The sequence below is a fragment of the Euprymna scolopes genome, chromosome 19 (genome assembly GCF_053919585.1).
Source record: "Euprymna scolopes isolate OS-2025 chromosome 19, ASM5391958v1, whole genome shotgun sequence".
NCBI classification, from domain to species: Eukaryota; Metazoa; Mollusca; class Cephalopoda; order Sepiida; family Sepiolidae; genus Euprymna; species Euprymna scolopes.
In genome coordinates, this window is record NC_136500.1 from 51,371,628 (window position 1) to 51,395,381 (window position 23,754).

Sequence of the window (23,754 nt, forward strand, 5' to 3'; positions counted from 1 at the left end):
TGGTGATGCCTATGTAAAAAAAAGACTCCAACCCAGAAACTAGCATATATGTTTAGGCATGTGTGCATCTATTTTTATGTATTTAACGATTTCGCACCAGCAATAGATCACACGGTAATTGTTCAGTTATTTTTATTTTTTTTTTTTTTTTGATGTGGAAAGAAAAAAAGAAGAAAAAAAAACGGAGGGTGGTAACTGAGGTTATAACGAATGATTTTGTTAACTTAATGACAAAGCAATTTTGCCATTATATTTAACAGTAGCGGTTGCGCCAAGTCAAACACAAAATCGAGTACACTCAACATCGTCTTACCATCAACGCTTACCTTGTGAACTCAGATTATGGGAAATTCCCATATCCACAAAACAAAATCACTGAACAAGCAAAAATACCCTAAGAGTAAGGATAATGAGTAAACGTTGGATAAAATGATGGTTAAAATTATTACGAACTTGCCAGGATTCAAACCTGGAATCTTCTGATCCGTAGTCAGACGCGTTATCCATTGTGCCACAAGTCCTGTCCGTATGCCGAAACATGTTACCGCAACTGTATACAGACAGTGCTAAATTCCGTTAAGATTGGCAGGTAACTTTTTTGACAATTGCATGAAACAGCCCAAAAACCCTCATTTCAGGGTTTTTATGTGACTTGCCGTTGTTCGTTACGAACCATATATAGATAAGGACAATCTAGGAATTTATACCTTTCAAGGAAAAAAAAAGTATTTTTCAATTTGGTGCATCCGTTCGAAGGTTTTATGAGTATATATACACACACAAATAAATAAACATTTAGAATTTTATTAATAGTATAATAGACTAACAAAGAGACTCTACGTTGTCCAGAATGGAATGAGGATCAACAAATGTTCCCCTTTACCATACTTTTCTTGTCATCGGTTATCAATGTTTATCAGGTGAATTCCAATACAAAATCTACACCAGAACACTCCCTGATACATCAAGTACGTTCGTGTGAAATTTTAAAAAAATCAGCCCAGTCATTTCCAAGTTCACACAAAGTTCTTTTTATATAATTTACTATTATATAATTTATATATATTATATATATTATATATAATATAATATTATACTACTTTTATATAATCTACTATTATATAAAAGGAACTTTGTGTGAGTTTGTTCCCTACGGATTTGAAAACAGTTGGGCCGATTTTTTTTTTTTTTTTTTTTAAATGAAATTTCACACAAAGGTACTTCATGTGCTTGGCAGTGTTCTTGGATAGGTTTTGGTATCAGAATGTCTTATAATTTAAATAATCTGATTAAAGAAGGAACAGGCGATTTTGATAAAAGTTAACAATTTATACAGCCTAACATCACAAGTGCATTTGAGAAACTTTATTATCACACAAGCTGAAAGGCTCGACATCTAAAATCAACAGTAGGTTCTTTGATATGACATGGGCACGTTCGAAATGAATGTTTCTGTTTAGAGTACAATTCATACACGATACTTGAAACTTAAATTCAAGCCATTATATGTTAAGAAAATAAAAAATTGTTTTATAAAATCAACAGTAGACTCCCTACAGTGCAATACAGACTACAATGTATTATGGACTAAGTCACTGTGGGGAGGCATATGAAACTATCTCCCGTTGTTCTGCAATGTGTCCCCAACTAGAGCAGGCAATCCCTTAATTTGATTTAAAAAAAAAAAAAAAAAAGGCAATTTCACCAATTTCGATGTCAGTAAAAATATGGGAGTGTGAAACATTCGTTGGTCAGCATTCAATATCAGGCAACACCAAGTCTCCTTGTTAGTAGTAGAGATTTTAGTTATTCCCTTCAAAGATATGTGCCTTTACAGAAGGGTAAGAACTCCTACTTGCTCCTAAACAAGAACATGTAGTGGTGCCGAACTATGACATTCGGATTCTAATTGCCTAAATGGTCACATGATTTGCAACTTTGGTCTTTTTTTGGAGGGCTAGATGGAGGTTGGAAAGACTCGATCAGCTAGTTACAATATAATATGAATGAATGCAGTAATTTGTTTCCATGAATATTACCTAGGATTTGGATTATCTCTGATGGATCCGCTTTGTTTATTTGTCTAGATATTCTCTAAGGTCGATGCCACTGTTCAAGAGTATAACTTTGAAGATCAAGATGATACAATTTGTGTGGTGTATAAGGAATGTGGAGTCACAGGAAAATGCCTGAGACTTGATACCAGATTTTTGAAAGGTCATTTAAGTTTATGTAGAAGAGCAAAATTTCTTTGTGATGCTTGTATTTAAGGAGGAGTGACCAGAAAAACATTTGGATATAAGGCAGAGTAGAGATAATTCTGGTTCAATGGTATTTAATGCAGATAATAAACGAATATGAAAAACAGATATAACACAAAGGTTTTCTCAACCATGCAAAATTAACATAAACTAACGTGTATGAAAAATGTTCAGTGTTTAATTCTATGACAATTTGATGATTTTCTCGCAGATCTTCCACATCTTCAGTTATTCACAAATAATTGTATGCATGGTTTCCACACTGACATCAAACCATACTTATTGTCTCTATACACACATGACGGTTCTTATCCATGAAATTCTTTATTTGGCCAATCAACTCTGATGTTCTGACTTCCTTACTTCTCTCACACTTCTCATAATCTGTCACAGACTCCCTGCCCTCCTTGAATCTCTTATGTCACTCAAAAACTGATGCCCAATTCATGCAAGATGGTTCTAAAGCAATCTGAAGCATTCTATACGTTTCTGACGCATTTTTAACAAGTTTAAAACAGAATTTTGTTGCATATCGTTTTTCTAAAGTGTCCTCACATCAGGATTGCATTTTTTGAATTTACCAGCTGTGAGAATCAGGCTTTAGTAGTTCCTGCTGTAGCTGTTCATTTGAACCTGAAATCATAAAAATTGCTCCCTCATCTCATAAGATGTATAGCAATAACATATAGAATTTTCAAGAATCTACAGCAGCTTAAATGCTTGTACAAAAAAGTCTGGAAACTTATTGAAGGTACCTCATATATTTAAGAGAGAAATGTTTTTTCTTGAAAAGTGTTGCATGGGTGATATTCATGGGTTGAAGTTGGTGAGTAGGTGAAGTTAGGAGCACCAAGTAAGTAATTTCTAAATTTTGTATTCATGGCGAATTCACATAGGCTTGATAAATACACAATGTTGGATTTAAGCAGTGATGATTTCGATTTTTATTTTTACAAATGAGTCACAACTTACCGAGCTTCTTTTTTTTAGCCTCCATATTTTTGGATGTGCAAGGTATCTTCGTCACTAATTAGCTTGAGTAAAGTAGAACCATTAGTAAAGATATTATATAGCATTATTGGTGCGTTTGATGGAAGAAATCACTAAAAAAAAAAACGGTCACAAAGAAAGAAGTGCTCTAACATCATGACAATGTATCATGTCACAAGTCGATTGCAATGATGGCAAAAACTACATAAATTGCATTTCAGATTGCTTTTGCACTCACTCTATTCTCCAGATCTGGCCCTCATTGACTAATGGTTGTCTGCTTCAGGGAATGCGATTTAGCTCTATGAAGATGTAATATTGAAAATCGAGGTGTATTTTAAGGCCAACAACAAAGGCTTGGGACTTATTCAGTGATGTATTAATAAAATCTTTTTTTCTTTTTTTAATTTTTTTTTTAATCAATGAAAATCCCTGATATTTCCATTATGTGGTCATGTAATCTCATGATAAAAATAAAATCTTGTTTTTATTTTTATCATTGACAACAGAGATTAAGGATTAAAAAAATAAAAGTACCAAAAATCAATAATAACAAACATTAGGAGGGTGTAAGTACGCGTCCTCCAAAAACAGTTTTTATTTATTTTCATGAGCACCAAAGATGATTTTCACAAGAAAAGACAAATACATCATACATCCATAGTCAAGGTTGCTGGAAAAATAGTTGGAACATTCTACCACTCTAGTAGACATCTCACTGCTGAAGCAATTCTCTACCTGTATAAGAGCCAAGTACATCCTACGATTGAATACTGTTGTCACATCTGGTGCATCCTATCCTGCCTTGATAAAGTTTAAAACAGACTTCATAATCTAGTAGGTGATGCCCTTTTCTCTGCTCTGCAGCCTCTTTCTCACAGAAGAGACATTACGAGCCTATCTCTGCTCTATCGCTATTTTCATGGCAAGTGCTTGACTGAACTCTAATCCATGGTCCCCTATCCTCACTAATCCTTCACAAAAAAAAAACTTATTTAGCCCAAATCACTATGAATAAATTCCCCCCACTCTCTATCAGTGCCTAAACCTAAACATGGATTCCATGAACAAAGGTTCTTCCCTAAAACTGCTCGCCTGTGGAACTCTGTTCTGCTGGTCTGCTTTCCAGCTGACTACAATATCTTAAGTTCAACATAAACAAGTTCTTGTTCAACCGTCCTCATACATCATCTAATTCTACCAAATTCCTTCTACATACGGCTATTACGCAACTATCCGAATGACCACAATACACACATTAACCCTTACCCTTGAATGGCCTTTAGGTCTTGATATGTGGTGACCTCTTTGTAAAAGAAAAAAAAATATTGGGAACATTAGAAATATCTTGGTGGTAGGTCAAAACAATTGTATGCTTCAAATAGAAAATAAAAAATAATTTTTTGGTGACTTTATAAGAGTTTTTTTCTATAATATAAAAACATGTTTAGTTCTACATTTAAAATATTTAAAAAGTTTGTGTTATAATATATCTATTATGATGAAGTCGTATTTGTCTTTTCGAAGTTTGATTAATATATACAAAAGGTACACTGCTCCACAAATTAATTTTCATTCTAAAAAAGGCTTTTATACACTTAATTTATTCAAAATAAATTTACATTAAAGGAGTTACCTAATTTGCATATTACATTAAAGAAAATCTATTTCAATAACTAGCTTTATGTTGTTAATGCTTTTTAGTAATAGAATTGTTTTAATTGTTATGTTTAGGAATATTATTCAAATTTGATTTATTTTTTATTTAATTTCTAATTATTTGCTAATGCCAACATTAGATCCATTTAAAAACAAGCTTTTTTTTTTGTTTAAGCTAATAGAGTTATTTCCCCTTGACTGTTTGGTTTTTATAGATGTGGTTTATGCTTCCATAAATTGAACATGTGGTGCACTTTAAGCTTATGAGAGTTATTATTTAAGGGAAATGATAACAGGATTAAGAGTTAGGACATTCAATAGTATATTCTTAGGTTGCTAGTCTACCAGAAAACACTGAAAACTATTAAAATGGTCAATTACTATGATTCTTTATAGTATATTGTTAAAAATATTTTATGGATGTGAAAAGTTATATTAAGTTGAAATATTTACATTTAATAATTGTCAGGAATGTTAATTTGACAGATGGAATTTAAATTAACCATAATATAAGCAAATATACGTGACAAAAACTCAGCAAAGACCTTTAGGCTACGTGTAGTGATGACCTAATAAAAATATAGATTTTGAGATGTAGAGTTGTAGTTACATGGGAGATCAGTTTGATATGCAACATGTTAGCAGACAGATAAGGTTTTATGACAGGATGCCCATGGAAGTCTGAAGGGAGTGAGTTCGAAAAATGTAATCTTATACAAAGTGCGTCAACTCTGGAAAAGAACCCAGCAAGGAATAAATGATTATATCAAAATATAATCCCCATCTGAGCGTTTTCACTTTCAAAGGGAAGCACCTTTAATTTCAAAACATATAGAAGAAAGATTTGAGGTATGTGTTCTAACCGACAATCACATATCAGAACGTTAATACTCATAAGTTAAGAGACGCACTATAGAAACACACATCCGTTATATATATATATATATATATATATATATATATGGCCATTAGTTATCACATCCAACATATTTATATATATATATATATATATATATATATATATATATTAGTGTTGAGGGAATTAATTGGAATCAATATCGGAATCGGAAAAATTTGCATCAATTTTCCGATGCCAAAACAATTCTTTTGTCTTTATTTGATTTTGTTTAAAGCTAAATCTTCCATTGCTGGTAATAATAGTAAAATAATAAATCTTTGATTTTAAACCACCAGTGAAGCTAAAATCGATAGATCATCCCCCATAAGTATATTTTTACGTTAAGGAAAATATTTGCACATTTAACATGTTTTTACGGTAATCAGAGAAAAAATACAACTATATAGTTAAATATTTAGAGATTTATAAAGAATCAGAATCAAGAATTTAGTACAGAATCGGTAATTGTATTGGAATCGGGGAAAAAATACTGAAATTGTCTCCTTACTAATATGTATATGCAAGAGAAACATATATACGCTCATTATACAGCTATGGTGTTTATATACCACAGCAGTATGCTACATATAACCGTTTGATGCCATTTCAAAACCCCTTTATTTTATATATACCATTTTGATACCCCACTATCTAACAATATGATTAAATCTTCTGTTTAGCAATATGTTTCAACTTGGCAACACCAGATATATACAGCTAGTGTGTGTGTGTGTGTGTGTGTGTGTGTGTGTGTGTATATATATATATATATATATATACACACATACATATATGTATACATTATGTATAATTGTTGTATAGATTGATTTCCTAGATGTAAATCCAATGAAACCTGCATGCTTATTAAAAAGTGCTCAATGGAGGACAGAGCAGAGATATAGTCTATTATACAAATAAAGCTTATCAATAAAATAGAGAAGGAATATGCCACCCAAATAGAAAAATAAACTATGAATTCTTAAAATGGAGAAGCAGCCCTGGCGAGAGTATAATATTACTTCAGATTAGGAATGTACTGATTATCAAATTGGCTGATTACTGATTACCAATTAATTGGCCTCTGGTAATCGTTTGATTAATAGTTTTTTAATGTCGATTTATCAGCAAATTTTGTTGTTATAAATGATACTGATATTAATTATAATGTAAATGAAGACAAGTTTTGTTTGCCAGTGAAAATTTATTGAAGATACATGTATCGTCTGCACCATATTATCAAATAACAGGCATGACGCGCTGTTAACATCTTTTACAACAACAACTAATAATGCTGTTAACGACTTTTACAACTGCGTTGAATTTGAGGCAAACAGATGTAAGCATATAGAAAATTTCAGTCCTTTATCTTTCTATCGAATTATCATTATTATTTTTATATTAAATCACTGTCAAAGAAAATTATTACTTCACCTTTCAGTTTTCATGTTGAGGAATTGTACAGTAAATTGTGATGATGTGCAAAGTGAAAATAAATCATTCTTCATCAGTCATACTCTTGTTCCTCATTTTTGGACTCTTGCTACCATTACATATTTTTCATTTTTCTGGTTTAGATAATGTATTGAGATAAATTACTAATTAGATATCTGACATCTGTGATTTCAATATGTAAAAAATTAACTAAATATTAACAACCTTTAATCATTATGGCAACCAGTTTCTGCTGGTAGTATTTTGATGTCAATCCCAAGAATAAGAATACTGCTGCTTGCAAATTATGTCAATCTATTACATGAAAGGGTGGCAAATCAGTAAAAACGTTTTACAATTACTAATATGTTAAACCATCTTAGAAATGTTCGTTCAAAAGAAGCAAAAGTTGCAGATCAGAAATAGAAGCAAAATGAATATTCAGGGACAGACATTCCAGGAACAAGTGGCAGCAACTGCGAACCTCCAGCGCAACATCAAAGTACAATAGAATCAATATTGGCCAAAAAGAAAGTTTGAAATACTAATGACCACAGGTCACAAGAGATCCATTATCTGATAAATGATTGCTGTTGATATGCAACCATATTCTGTAACATCTGACATTGGATTTCATAGGCTTATTGCAAAATTTTGTTCAAGTTACAACATTCCATCAAAAAATTACTTCACTGTAAAATAATTTTTTTACATATTGATAAAAGTAAAACAAAAATTCAATTGTCTTTTTCTGAAATTAGCAACATTTTATGAACTACAGACATTTGAACAGCTACAACAGATGATGCTCCCTTCCTGAGTTTGACAGGTGATTGGCTTTCAAATGACTTTGAACAGTGCAGAGCTGTGCTCAGAGTTATTCCATCCCCTGATGCACACACAGGTGCAAGAATAAATGAAAAATTGCACAATGTTCTGAATGAGTATAAAATCTTCAATAAAGTTTTCTTAGTCTTGTGGGATTCAGTAACAAATATGTTTGCTGGTGTCAGGGAATGCGATTTAGAATAACTATCATACATTGTGACTCAGGCTGTGGAGACAACCATTACATCTAACAGAAATACAGTTTCTCACTTTAATCGCTTTCTGTTAGAAATTAGCAAATTTACTGAAATACAGGATCAGCTTAATTTGGAAAAACTCATTCAAGATGTGATCACATGGTGAAATTCAAAATATTATATGCTGAAAATAAATTAAGAATACCGAAAAGCTCTTGTAATGTGCGCTGTTGATAAGATTCCTACCTTAACAACTTACCAATAGGGATTTGTTTGAAAACATATTCAGTTCCTGAGTCCATTTGAAGAAATCACCAAAGAAGCAATTCACAGAACTTCAACCATATCAATAATACCTACAAATTTAGCTGCAAGGTTATTTTTGTCAAAAGCTGTCTAATCTAATTCTAGTATTTCTGACGTCAGTTGAATCCTTCTTACCATTGTTGAACAATTCAGGTTATCAATGGAAACAAGATTTTCAACGTATCTAAATAATAAAAACTTGTGTATGCCTACTTTCCAAGACCCATGATTCAAATATAAATTTTAAAAGATCGGCATAAAAACATATTTAGAATTGGATTCTACATCTACTTTCCACCGATGATAATGAAACAGAATCAGCAGTAGACACTATTCTGCTGAGGATGAAGAAGCACAAACATGTGTAAATTACAACATGGCAACTTTGTAACCAACTGACAAAAAAAGAAACAGTAAAAATGTCACATAAGATGCTTTCATCATTCCTAGTATAAGAAGACAATAGGAAATAAAAGTACAAGTATTTCTAATTCAATTTCGGCCTTCATTTTTGAGGTAAGAAAAGTGAACATTGCATCATTTACAATAACAAAATTGCCAGTATCATCGAATAAAACTAAAAGACAGTAAATATGAACATTCAATATAATTCTATACATAATGATTATTATGCCTATTTTTTAAACAATTCCAGCTGTAACTTAATTCATTATAAGTCGATAAAATTGCTATGTTCAATTTTGGTGGTGAAAATAAAGTACCAAATGTCATAAACATATACTCATTTCAAAATCACATATCACAAAACTATTAAAAGATACAGATCCGGAATATCGCATGCCTAATCAATACATATTGTAGAATGCTATATTCAAATGTCAGCTCCTTACACTATGTACTTCTTAAATAGTATCATCAAGAAAATGTAATAATTTTATGTAGTGTTTTTCATTTTGGCGATGTAATCAAAAAACAAATAAATGTTATCAAAGGCAAACTAAGTTACTTTTCAACCTAACTGAATAAATAAATATTATGGTAACATTTATTGGGTGGGTTTCTACCACCATTTTGCTTTATTTTTAACTCATTGTCAAACCATGTAGAGACATTGCAGCCATTTTTTCTTTTTCACGCGTAACGCTCAACACTACTTGTTTTTCGAACCGGATAAACATTTTACATTTTTTTTTTTTTTACACAGTGGTCACCACTTATCAAGGCCCGGAAGCCACTCAGGGATAAGGGTTATTGCAAGTACATTACGTTAGTGTGGGATTTGATGAAGTGTTTACTTAAGGGGGCGGTTCATTAGGAATTTGTTAACGTTGGACTTGAAGAGATCCAAGTTGTAGTTAGATGGGAAGCAGGCAGACGGAATAGAGTTCCATAGGCGTGCAGTTCTAAGAAAGAAGCTTTGTTCATGGAATCCACGTTTTGATTTAGGCACAGATAAAGAGTGGGGGAAATTTTTCACAGTGGATTCAGCTAGACGGGTGTTTTTCGTGAAAGATTGGCGATGGGGGACCACCAGAGATTGGAGTTCAGATGAGCACCTGCCATGGAAATAACGATAAAACAAGGATAGGCTCGCAACGTCTCTTCTGTTGGAGAGAGGTTGCAGGGTAGAGAAAAGGGCATCCCCCACTAAGCCACGAAGTCTATTTTGTACTCTGTCAAGGCAGGATAGGCTGTTTTTAGCAGCTCCTGTCCAGATATGGCAGCAGTATTCCATCCTTGGACGTACTTGGCTTTTATATAGATAGAGAATCCCTCGAAAACACGTTTCGAGTTTGTATTACTGTACACATAGATTCAAAAAAGTTGTCAAAAAAAAAATCGTATTTCTAAGCTTAAAGTTTAATGTTTTTTTATTCAATTGTAAGGTTAAAGTAGAGAATAGGTACAAAACACCCTCCCCGTGTTAAGAATGGCTTTTTAAATAATAACATTAAACTTTAAGCTTAGAAATACGATTTAAAATATAGCGCGGATCATAAGTGCACTAGCACCCATTTTCTTATTAATAAATGTTTAGTAATTATTTTTCTTTTAATATTCATAAACAGAAAAACGTCGTCATTTAAAAAGAAAATGCTATTTAAAAAAGAAAATAACATTGATTAAACGTAAGTAAATTTATTATTCTATCATCATTTTGTGGTAAGTAAATTTCAAGAACCGCCGACAAGTTCTGTGGTAAGTAAATTTCAAGAACCGCCGATAAGTTTCATAAAAGAAAAAGTCGATAAAAGTGACACAAACAGTAAAACAGTAAAAAAAAAAAAAAAAAGATATTATTAATAAATGTGTAGTAATGTTTTATTTCAATATTCATAAACATAATGTTTTATTTCAATATTCATAAACATTAACGTTGTCATTTAAAAAGAGTAAAAAAAAAGTTTTAAAAAGTCGATAAAAGTGATTAAAAGTGAGATATTATTAATAAATGTGTAGTAGTGTAGTACTGTCTTTAAACAGTAAAACAATGTCGATAAAAAGTGTTGTTACTATGGCAACTAAAACATTCCTTTGCGGCTGCGCGAGAAACGGGAGACATCGTTGTTTTTGGAGGGTGTTCAGCAGGGAACTCTTACCGCGACCAGTACCTTTATTTGTTATATATTTGTTTTTTGACAACTTTTTCGAATCTATGTGTACCCCTAAAAACATATCCAGTTAGGTAGAAAAGTAACTTATCTTGCCTTTGATAACATTTATTTGTTATATATTTGTTTTGACAACTTTTTCGAATCTGTGTTGTGTACAGTAAAACAAACCCTTTTTTTTTTTGTTTCGTAATATAATAACACAAGTATTTGAAGTATTTTAAAAAAATATATGGTTTCGTTTTTCGTGTCTTGACTCCGTGACTGTGATCGAGTTTATTTATTTTTAACAAGAGTAAACAAGTAAAACTAATTAAAAAAAAAATATGAGGGTGCGTAGTCTCCTTTAAAAACAATATTTCCTTAAAGAACAGTCATAAAATGTGTTTTCAATTGATATTTATTCAATAATCAACCAGTTTTTCTACCTAGCAAAAATGAACGCGTTTCCGGATATGAGTTTTCCGGGCATCAGCTGGTCCCGTAATAGGTCGGAGGGTTATCTGTCGGAGTGCCGTTATCTGTTACGTAGCGACTGTAGACAGGTACGCAGTGTCGCAGCGCAGCAAGCATTTCTGCTGGCCCACGGTTGGCCCCACGCATAGTCAACGTGGACGTGATCCGGTCCTTAACTGCTTAACGGGGAAAAAATGGACTGACCACTCAAGGAGGACAAACTAACCCAACCGAAGAGGCACCTTACACAAGACTTTACTCAGTGTTGGTTGAGATTGAAATTGCGTGTGTGCAAGGCTTATAAAAAGTGAGATGGAGAGAGGGAACACGTGTGAAGAAATGTAGCAAAAGTTTTAAGACAGACAAATTAAAACAAAGAGTTTAAGAGACATGCTTACACGGAAATATTGAGGGTTCTGGTGATGAGGGAATAGAAAAAAAAAAGTGAATATTCTTGTTTTGTTTCGTGTAGCCCTTTGACTACTCAACTTCATTCTTTCTTGACATTATTCACAACAGTGGGGTTAGCAGCTTCCTTAGCCTCGTGGGCTGCTAGGGCCTCTTCCACTTTGGCCCTCAGTGACTCGTGAGACTCCAACATGTGCAACAGCTCCGAATTATCTATTTCTAACAACATTCCAGTGATTTTGCCAGCCATCTCTGGGTACATGCGCTGAATCAGAGGGAACAAGCGCTCGCCAAGCATCTGCTTTTGTTCCTGAGGAGGTGCAGCAGTCAGCATGCCCGAAGTTAGGGGCTCCTGTCCGTGCACAACTATGGCCTGTTGTTGGGCTTGCGCCTGGGCCTGGCTTGGGGGCAACATGGGCTGCATACCAGCACTTGTAGCCGATGGGGCTGGTGGCCTCAACTGGTTGTATTTACTGTTGAAGCCAGGCCTCAAGTGATTCTGAGGAGGTAGGTTCGCCGGTGTAGGCCTGCCAGTGACTGTTTGCGGTGCGGCCACTCTCTGTCCGGTAGGTTGTCCAGTAATAGGTCGGGCATTAAGGTTGCTGCGGACTGCAGTTTGGGCACCCGTCGGACGGGGTGTCCTTATCTGTCGTGTAGCGGCCATAGGCTGGTACGTAGCGGTCTGCTGGCCCGTGGTTGGTCTCACGGTTGGCCAACGTGGACCTGGTCCGGTCCTTAACTGCTGTACTTGAGATGGGTAATATCTTTGAGTTTGCGGGATGGTAGGAACAAAGTAGCCGGAGGTAGTATTATTAGGTTGGAATAATTGTCCCATCTGGCTGCTAACTTGGGTCCTCATACTAGCGATTCTTTGGATGTACTGGGAGGCCAATTGAGCTTTCCGCTCTTCCTTTTGTTGGGCCAATGCAACATAGAGGGGTTTGTAAACTAAGATGCGGCCGTTCATCTCGGTGACGGCCTTCGTCGCTTCCTCGGGTGAGGAAAAGTAAACGAACCCGAAGCCTTTTGATCGCCCATTTTCCGTCATAACTCTTGCACTGGTGATCGTGCCGAACTGAGAAAATTCTTTACGTAGACGCTCGTCATCAATAGCATCATCTAGGTTTTTCACGTAGAGATTAACACCTTGATAGCGGTTGATACGCTCTAGCTTTAACTTTTCAAATTTCTCTTTTAGTTCAGCCTGTCGTTCAGCTTTTTTCTGGGCACGGCCTACATATATCTGGCGGTCACCGATCTCCATGCCATTTATATCCGATACAGCACTTTCAGCAGATTCAGCTTCTTCAAAGCACACAAATCCGAATCCTTTTGACTTGCCTTCATCATCGGTGATAACTTTAGCACTGGCTATTTTGCCAAAATTCTCAAACATCTGTCGCAGTGTTTCATCATCCAGTTCATCGATCAAATTCTTAACATAAACGTTAGTGAATTTCTTGTACTTATCTCCATGCTGTTGCATCCGTTCTCGGCGTGGTATAAATTTGCCGACATAGACTTTTTTACCGTTAAGCAACATACCGTCACCCTTTTCAATGGCATTGCAAGCCGCTTCATCAGTCTCAAAGTGTACGAATCCGTATCCTTTCGAGCCATTTTTATTAGAGCTGACTTCACAAGATAGGATGTTGCCGAAGTTGGAAAAAGTGTCGTAGAGTGCTTTGTTGTCAATACTTTTATCCAAGTTTTTTATGAACACGCTCCTACCCCGAGATCTGGAAAGGGATGGATTTTTCTGTGACGACATAGGTATATTATACCATCAACAAAATATAAAAAATCAAATAATGTGAAAAATTACGTGTGAACTTGGAATCAGATATAAAGTAAAAATATGAACATTCGAATCTCCTTTCACTTCTTGGAACAATGAACAATTTACTTTCAATTTTAATTCATTCATCAATTTACTTTCATTTTTAATTCATTCAACAATTTACTTTCATTTTTAAATATTAAGTGTATTTACAGGAATGATGAAATATAGACTTTAATCAATCAAAACGTGGGCACTTTTTACTGAGTGTGGACCCAAGCAAAAAAAATTTTTTTTTTCTTAAGTACGCATGCGCGCAATCGTAAGTCTGCGGCCAAAAAAAAAGTCAAGACCTCAACAGCGATTTTCTGTAGATGTACCAACAAGTTGAGATTTTTTTTATCCAAAAAGTGAAAGAAATGTGAAATGAAATTTTTACAAGTCAAATTTTATTTTAAACAATATACCACTGCGATATATGCAGCAACACATTGTCAAAAGCGTCTTTGCCACTTTTTCCGTAAACCTCCCTCCATAAAAATTCGTCCAAATGGGACTCCACTGTACTGGAGTGCACCCCCCATCATTGTTTTGAATTTCGTTTTTGCGTTCTTCCAAAAACATTCCACGTTGTTGGTGTGCACGCTGCACGCCTGATACTGGATCGACGAAGTGTTGAGAATGGTTCTGGTTCACTTGTTTGTGGATGTACCTGGGGTGGACATTTTGTGCAGTTTGGCCACTACGAGGAATACAAACTTAAAATATATTAAACTGTTTCTTCTTCATTAAATTGATAGATGAAGTATAGTTAATCCCCACCTACCTCATGTTAAATAACACAAAAGTAAACTTTGTGACACAACAGAAAATAAGCTTTTAATTTATAGCTTTAGCAGTATTTGGCGAGTTCCGAGAGATAAAATCGCTGTTGAGGTCAATGTGTTCAATGTGTATTTGACTTTTTTTTTGGCCTTTTTTTTTTTTGGCCGCAGACTTACGATTGCGCGCATGCGTACTTAAGCAAAAAAAAAATTTTTGCTTGGGTCCACACTCAGTAAAAAGTGCCAAAACGTGGATTCCATGAACAAAGCTTCTTTCTTAGAACTGCACGCCTGTGGAACTCTGTTCCGTCTGCCTGCTTCCCACCTGACTACAACTTGGATCTCTTCAAGTTCAACGTTAACAAATTCCTAATGAACCGCCCCCTTAAGTAAACACTTCATCAAATCTCCACACTAACGTAATGTACTTGCAATAACCCTTATCCCTGAGTGGCTTCCGGGCCTTGATAAGTGGTGACCACCGTGTAAAAAAAAAAAAATTAAAAATTGTGAATAGGTAATACACTTTTTTGACGATTTCGTTTACACAATATTCATATCTGTTTAGAGAGTTGAGTTAATGCTTTTCGGGCACTCCCTAATAAAATAAATATTTCAACACAAGCTACTGAAGAAACGAACAAACGACTTCGTAAAACTTGCAAGGTAAAGGTTTATTGAAGTAAGGCAAGATGTCATTTAGATATAGCTGGGATAGAACTCGTCTGCCTTTGCCCGGTAGTTATTCCCAAGTGGGGACCGTCGATACCGATGTAGGCAGAGAGAGTGAGGAAACAGGTCCGCTCTCCTTGACGTCTCGCTGGAAAAGGAAGTTTTTCTTGACCGGGACGGAAGCACTTATAGTTCCTTAAGGGAGTAAGGAAGATCCCTGCGCTATGCCTCTGATTGGTCAGTATGTGCCATATCGCACAGTCAGGGGAGGCACTGACGCACAAGAAAAGAGTTCTATTTGTTTCTGCTACATCTGCGTATGAGTAATTTTGAATATTGTTGACTGGAACCCTTTCGGGTAAATGTTTATTTTAACTGTAACACAATGCCGACCATTCTAATTTGTGTTTATCGAGGCCGCTGAAAACGAATCTGGCATTTAAACCCGTCGCAAATTTACCGTTTGAATGGTATTAACCTTTGGACCCTGAAACTATTATGCGCCCTTTCACCGCCTTCGTTAACATTACGTGCAAGCATGCGGTAGTGTTTTCTTACATATGCGTTCGCATGCCGCGTAGTAAAGTGACCTGTCACATCACGGAGGAATCTTCAGCGGACATTTGAAATAAGAAAGTAAAGAAAAATGTTCATTTTTTTTTTTTCGTTGTTACATAGTTTTTAATGCTGTTTAATTGATCTAAAAAATTAAGTTTTAGCGTTTACAAAACCATTTTTTATGTTTTTCGTTCTTTTGGGCCTTTGCCTTTACTTAAAAATTCCCCCAAAATCAGGAAATTAACCAATTTTAATTAAATTTTCAGTATTTATCAAATAATGATCATGAATGCATTGTTTTTATTTAAATCTTAATGGAAATGTATTATTTTGTTTAACCAAAAACTACCTTTACTAAAGTTATGGTTTTCAGTCATAAAAAAAATTAATGAATTTATTTCTGCTTTTTTATGAAAATAAAGCATCGTAAATTATAACAATTACAAGAAAATTATTTAATTTTTTCAGGAACATTACGAAAAAAAGCCCCTGAAGTCCGTATTAATGAATTCGATATAACTTGAAGAAAAATTAATTTTTCGAACTTCTGATATTGACTTAAGCATTGTCTATTTAATTAATATTTTCACACATATAATTGCAAAAAATATGTCTACTTTTCACTTATATATACTTGTTTATTGTTATATAAATATGCTCACATCCCGCTGCTACAAACAGCCACTTGTTTCAATCAAACAACAGATATCATCAGGCAGCGACTTGACTATTCAAATGTTCAATGAATAATGGATTTTTATTTTAGGTAGGAACTCTTTAAAAGGTAGAGTTAAAAAACTTAAAACACGGAATTTTAATTATAAGATGTAAAGAGGGAGGGGCAATTTAAATAAAGTTAAAAAATTATAATGGAGAGAGAATGATTAAGAGGAGAAAAAAGAAATAGAGAAATAAAATAAAATAGAGAAAAAATATAATATGGAGAAGAAGAAAAAAAAACAATATAAAGGGTTACTATAAAGAAAACAGGGGGTAGAAGAGAAAAGAAAGAATGATGAAATATAGTTAAAGAGAGAAGGAGAGAAAGTAAGAATTAATAGGAAGGGAAAATGTTTAGAGGATATAGAAAAAGAAAAGGATCTGCGTGTCAACCAATTTATGAACAATTATACATTTCAGTAACGAGACACAAACAGAAAATACAATCTTCTTTTCTCTTATAAAAAATATAAAATAAAAATCCATTATTCATTGAACATTTGAATAGTCAAGTCGCTGCCTGATGATATCTGTTGTTTGATTGAAACAAGTGGCTGTTTGTAGCAGCGGGATGTGAGCATATTTATATAACAATAAACAAGTATTATCAGCTCTTTTTATTGAGCACTATCTAACAACCTCGTTGAATTCACTAGTCCATTACTTTTGAATATAAAAAAACCTGAGTATATATATATATATATATATATATATATATATATATATATATATATATATATATATATATATATATATATTACAGATTTTGCATATTTTTTTTATGTAAGATTTTAATATTTTCCTTGCTTGCATGAATGTGAAACTTCTAGCGTCACATAATTTTTATATAATCTTGAACAATAATTTAAAAAAAATTAATTTAAAAACAGGAACATAAAAAAATAATTAAAGTAAAAAAAAAAATAGTAAAAATAATACGAACGTTCAAGATAGAAATGTACGGATGCACGGCTGGGGAGAAAAGAAAACTAGCGCCCCTCTCTCCTTTGAATTACATGGCATCATTTTCAGAGAGCCTTTTGACTGGCTGAAATTTTGGGCTTCCGTATATCCGTGTTTACAAAACTCCCGTTTGTTGCAATTTTGTGAAAGGCAAAATACCTCGAATTTTGAGCTTATTAAGCTATTTTTTGTACAAACAAGGTGTTTTTTTGGGGGGGGTTGTATTTAATTCAATATCTTAAGACTTTACTTTACTAATTATCTTTGAAATAGACCCAGAAAATTAATATTTATATTTTAAAGAATTTTTACAATGAATTTATTTAACTTCAAAATTTAGCTGAATTGGTTAGCTCGCTGTTAAAACATTTTTCATAACTTTTTTTTTTTTTTTACGTGTACACATATTTTTTTTCCTTTTGGAAATTAGCTTTAGTCTTTAATCAAATAAAAATGTCTGAAACCTACAAAAAAATTATGATAAATCAGCTTTCAAAACTAGGTCCCCCTATCTTTAATCGTCCATTTCTGCCCATACCTTGTTTATAGGCACTTCTGCGTAACATTGTACATGGTAAGAAATTCTACATAAATAAACAAGCTTTTTGCGCTTAGAGTAGGCACCGCCAAAACTGGGGGGGGGGGGGCAGGTCAGTACTTTTTGACGGACCGTCTTTTTAAAAATCTACCAAAAATCAGGTAATTATCCGATCAATACGAAATTTTCAGCGATTATTAGGAGAAGAATGAACTTTATAACAGTGTACTTATTTTTCATAAAGGATGTTTATATATATATTTTTTTTTGCTTACAAAACCCCCCCTTGTTTTGAAGTGGGAACAAATATGCTTAAAATAATCATCTGAGACTGAAATCAACATATTGTGTTGTAAGGGACAGAATTATAGATTCAAAAAAAAAAAAAAAAAAAAATTGTTTGTATACCTTATTTTGACGTCTGAATATCAGAACTTCGATTGTGTTTAATTATCCCGCTTTTGAGTTTTGAAGTGTGAAATTCGGTGAATATGTTAAGTAAAATAATTAATTTAAGTTAAGCAAAACAAAAAAAAAATTTTTTAATATTTATACGAAAAAAGCTATTTTAAAATTTTTGATAAATAAATTAACAATTTTTTTTTAGCGAGCCGAATAATGCATGACCATTATTAAACAGGGCATGCTTTGAATAATCGATACCAAAAAAAAAAATTCGATAAATATTGTGCCCTTTGTGTTAAAAATAGCATCTTTTTTTTCGATCCCATTTGAAAACGTTTGCCGCCTTTGACTATGGTGGACCAAACGCGCTGAAATAATTTTTTTTTATTCTGCTTTAAATTGCCCCCCCCCCCATTTTGGGGAGTCTGGCCCCCACACACATACACATTAAAAACCAAACGCATACAAATGGTCACCCATCTGGTACTGGCTAGCCTCAGCTTAATAATACATTGAAATTTTCGTCACTGAAAAATAAGTTTTTTTTGGCCTGTTTGGTCTTCCATAGTTTGCTTTTTATCAGACGAAAACGTAAACAGAGTCGATCTGAACTCTACGTCAACGCGAATATCTGGTTACCTATATGAATAAGTGGAATTATTTGAAATTCAGGTACTTATATTATAATATTTTTGCATATTCTCTTAGAAAATCATCCTAAATCTTAGTTAGACAATAAATAAATTAATTAATTATTTCAAAAACCCTTTTTTTTTAATATTTAAGTACGTTTTTTGTGCAAGACAAAAAATGTCAATTGTTAACTTTTTGGGAAAATTTAACATTTAAAATTGAATTAAAAATAGTAGAAAAAGTTTTACATTATTCTGTTTTCTATATGATAAAATTCAGGGTTTTATCTTTCTGGAAAAAAAAAGTTACTCAGAAATAATGGATTTTAATAAACGTAATTTCGTTTTAAAAAACAACAACAACTTGATTTTGCGGCCATTTTTGGCGGTGCCTAGCTTAGAGCGATGCCAGGGTCCTTGGACCTTGCACAGCCTAGAAGGGCATTATATCGGGGATTAGTGGTGGGGACCGCTTCGGACCCGCTTGGGGAGCGGCTGCAGCTGTCGAAGGGGGAGGTTCGCTCTCTATGGAATTGGGCGCCAGGCCGGGGATACCTTAACAATTCCGAATTTTCCCTGACCTGGCGATTGGTTAGAAACGCTCTACCCCTCAATGACATATTGTTTAGAATTGGTATGGTATTTAGTCCCTTTTGTCCACGGTGCGAGGAAGATAGCTTAGAAACCGTAGAACATGCTTTTTATACTTGTTCCAAGCTCCGTGAATTCTGGGAGTATGTCAGTGAGGTCACGGCTCGCATCGTCCCCGATCAGGTGACGATCCTGGATTTAGCATCCGTTGTCTACAACGCAGATCCCTTGTGGCCTAGGGAGGAACGAATGGTGTTCCTAGCGACCTTGGCCGTAGCTAGACTGGTAGTGTGGGTTTCACGCATATAGATAGGGCGTGGGGGAAGCCGCCTTCTCATCGGGATCTGATTTTGTATTTTAAACACCAACTTAAAATCAAAATCAGATGCGATAGAAGGAGGTTATCTCGCTCACAGTTTAGTAGGAGGTGGATTCACACCGCTAGTTTATGTGCGTTTGTACGAAACAGGCTTGAGTACGTGTTCCCTGCCTAGGCATGGCACACGCCGACCGTAAAAGCAACCCCCAGACCAGATCAAGATAAGTGGATCAGTCCCTTAGCTAGTCGGTATAAACGAGTTCCATGTCCCCAATTTTTATTTTTAGGTGTTAGGATACCTCCAAAGAAGCCCAGTCCTGATTAATTTATTTTAGTCCAAACCCGTCCTGATGTTATTTTTCTTGGAGGTCACCGAATATCCCTTCCCCCCCCCCTTTATTTTGTCCGTAGCTGTGCCCACTCCCTCTTAGGAAGTGCTCCCTTGTTTTTGGCCGATACCGGAAAACAGGAAGCATTTCAAAATTAAATAGGTAAGGGTGGGTCCGTACTAACACATTCACCATTTAACGTTTTATTTGGTTCATTTATTTTTTATTACTGTTATTTTTCTTTATTTTGGGGTGTTTTTAAGGCTCTCATTATCCCCGCCCATCATCCGCATATATCATACACATGTACTGACCAAAGATTTAGGCCACAAAAGCAAAATTAATACTACCATTCCCTTTTGCATTATATTAAACTTTCCTTTCCCTACAGTGAAAAAGAGACAATTCTGATTCTTTGGCCTTCCTCTCACCGTGTGGCCCTGCTTGCTGACTCATCCCCCACCGCCTGCTATCGTCCAGAGAGACGAGGGTAGGTGTGGGTGTCCTTTTTAACTACAACAGTCAGAGAGTTCATGCGACTAAGTCCAGTACGCACGCATTTATAAAAACTGCTACATAATGTATCTTACCAATGTTTCGCAGTGTTATCTTAAAAATAAAATAATCATTCAAGTTAGTATTTGTGTTGTGTCTTATTCATATGAGATAACAGCAACTATTTACAATGGTGACCCCGCCTAAAGACACTGCACCTCATCAAAAGAACTTTACACTAAGAAATGAACAACGTAAACTGGACTCGTACCGAAAAGAAATGAAACACACTTTGGAATCTTCAGGAAAATACAAGTGATTACTCATTTTCGTCGCAAACGTTTCAAAGAAAACCTTCGACGTAAGTACAACGATACTATATTTCCCCCCTCCTTCCTAGTCAACACACACACACACACAAAAAAAAAAGAAAAGATACACACATATATATATAAAAAAAAAAAAAAAAAAAAAGAAAGGAAGAAAATGGAAGAATCCAGTGTGCAACAAATAAACATAAAAACTCCTGAATTTATGGAAACGGCAGTAAATGGCTGGTTTTCCATTCTGGAAGCCCAATTCCACCTACGCAACATAACAGCTTCAACAATCAAATTTTACGCTGTCATATCATCACTGCCTGCAGAAGTGGTAGCTAAAATACCGATAAATATTTTAGAAGGCAGGAAATATGAGGAACTAAAATGCTCCTTAATTGAGTCCCACGAAAGGACCAAGCCGGAATTGCTCGACAAACTAATGTCAACTAACACTATAACTGGCCGCCCTTCCGCTTATCTTCAAGAGATGCTGTCTATTGCAAAAAGAATAGGTATTGGCGAAGAGATTGTTCTTCATAAATTTTTACAAGCCTTACCCGCAAAAATTTCCCCGGTCATTGCCTCACAGAAAGAATTAAACCCATCTCAACTAGGAAAACTAGCGGACGAACTAATGCCCTTGTTAAATAATATAAATGCAACAGCGTTTACCGCTCAGCAATCTCAACATATTGACAAAAACAAGAGCAACGTTCGGATACCGATAGGTGTTAAACCATTTTTCCCCGAACAAAGGACAAGGATATGTAGAGCACATATTTACTTCGCGGAACAAGCCAGAACCTGCAAACCCTGGTGCAAATGGCCAGGGAAGCGAAACATAAAAATGTTACCAAGCTCACGCCCACCCACACCCAGTGACTCGGGAAACTAGTTGCGTGAGCCATGTCCGTCCCCTTGAGTTCGCAACTACTACAAGTCAAAGCAAGACTAGGGACAAAAACATTAAACTTTATTGTAGATACAGGCGCAAGTATCTCGATAATACCAGCAGCCATGATAAAACGGTGTCACATTACACCCAACACCAGTATCGCTAACCACTGCCAACGGTGAGAAAATAGAATGCCACGGCCAAGCTAACCTAGAAATTGGGATACCAAGTTTGAGAAGATCATTTTCCTGGACATTTGTTATCGCAAACGTCACCAATCCCCTCCTCGGACTTGATTTTTTAAATAAATTTGGCCTGACTGCAAAAATAGAACAATTTACAACCCAGATACTACCACCAAAAAAAAGTTACTGTTAAATTCTGCAGCACCAGTAAATGTGGTCATAAATGAAATAGAACTGCCGGTATTCATAAGAAAAAGCCTGGATAAACACCCAGAAATTATTTCTCCGCACACCAACAAAAACAATAAGTACTGTGGTGTTTATCACAGAATCGACACAGGCAGCCACTCCCCAGTCTTCGCTAAATCCAGACAACTGTCCGCTGAAAAGCTGACGGCGACGAAAGAGGAATTCAAACGTTTGACAAACGAAGGTGTAATAACCCCTTCAGACAGCGAGTGGTCATGCCCACTACATCTGGTACCCAAACAAAGTGGAGGCTATCGTTGTTGTGGAGACTACCGCGCCTTAAACAGCATCACTAAAAGTGATAGATACCCCATCCCCAATATAAACTCCTTTACGGCTAAACTCGCTGATAAACAGCGATTTTCGAAAATTGATTTGATTTCGGCATATCATCAAATTAAGATGCACCCTGATGATATTCCAAAAACTGCCGTAATCTCGCCGATGGGACTCTATCAATATGAATACATACCGTTTGGACTAAAAAATGCAGCAGCTACATTTCAAAGATTTATGGACAAAATTTTCCGAGATATCGACTGTGTTTTCATTTATATAGACGACATATTGATCTTCAGTGAAAACGAACAATCCCACAAACAAGATATCGACACAGTTTTTCAAATCTTAAAAAACAACAGCCTAAAAATATCTCTTTCCAAATCCATCTTCAATGTGACATCTCTTGACTTCCTAGGATTTAGAATCAATTCAAAAGGAATTACACCAACTGCAAATAAAATTAAAGAAATAGAATCTTTTCCGTGCCCTAAAGATGCAAAAAGCCTACGCAGATTTCTGGGTATGGTAGGATTTTATAGGAAATTAATACCAGGATTTGCGAAATTAGTCTTACCCCTATCTGAGAGAATGAGACTAACACCGAAAGGTTTAATCACCTTAAATACATCGGAAAAAGAAGCCTTCTCTACTATGACAAAAATACTTGGTAACCTAACAGAATTACCCCACCCTCAACCAACTTGTACCCAATATCAACTAGTAACGGACAGCAGCAAAGATGCAGTAGGTGCTGCCTTACATCAAGTCATCGATGGAACCCCAGTACCAATAGGGTTTTTCTCAAAAAAACTCACAGCAACACAGACGAGATATTCCACTTTCGACCGTGAACTTTTAGCAGCATATTTGGCCGTATTACACTTTCGCCACATAATAGAAAGTCGCGAAGTATTGCTTCTGACAGACCATAAACCAATATGCGGTGCATTTCACAGTCTAAAACCTGCAAAATCAGATAGGCAACAAAGA

General features: G+C 35.0%; 1 non-coding gene and 1 pseudogene across 2 annotated transcripts in view; both read right to left on the reverse strand.

Annotated features, from left to right (window-relative positions):
* Window positions 1–448: 448 nt before the first annotated feature.
* On the reverse strand, window positions 449–521 carry Trnar-acg (transfer RNA arginine (anticodon ACG)). Its single transcript has one exon. It is a non-coding gene; the product is annotated as a tRNA-Arg (tRNA).
* Window positions 522–3,821: 3,300 nt separating this feature from the next.
* LOC145240214 (polyadenylate-binding protein 1A pseudogene) overlaps window positions 3,822–23,754 on the reverse strand; it is a 48,646-nt pseudogene continuing 28,713 nt past the window's right edge. Inside the window, exon 2 of the transcript XR_013862508.1 lies at window positions 3,822–13,784. The product of XR_013862508.1 is annotated as a polyadenylate-binding protein 1A pseudogene (transcript). The remainder of the gene's footprint in view (window positions 13,785–23,754) is intronic.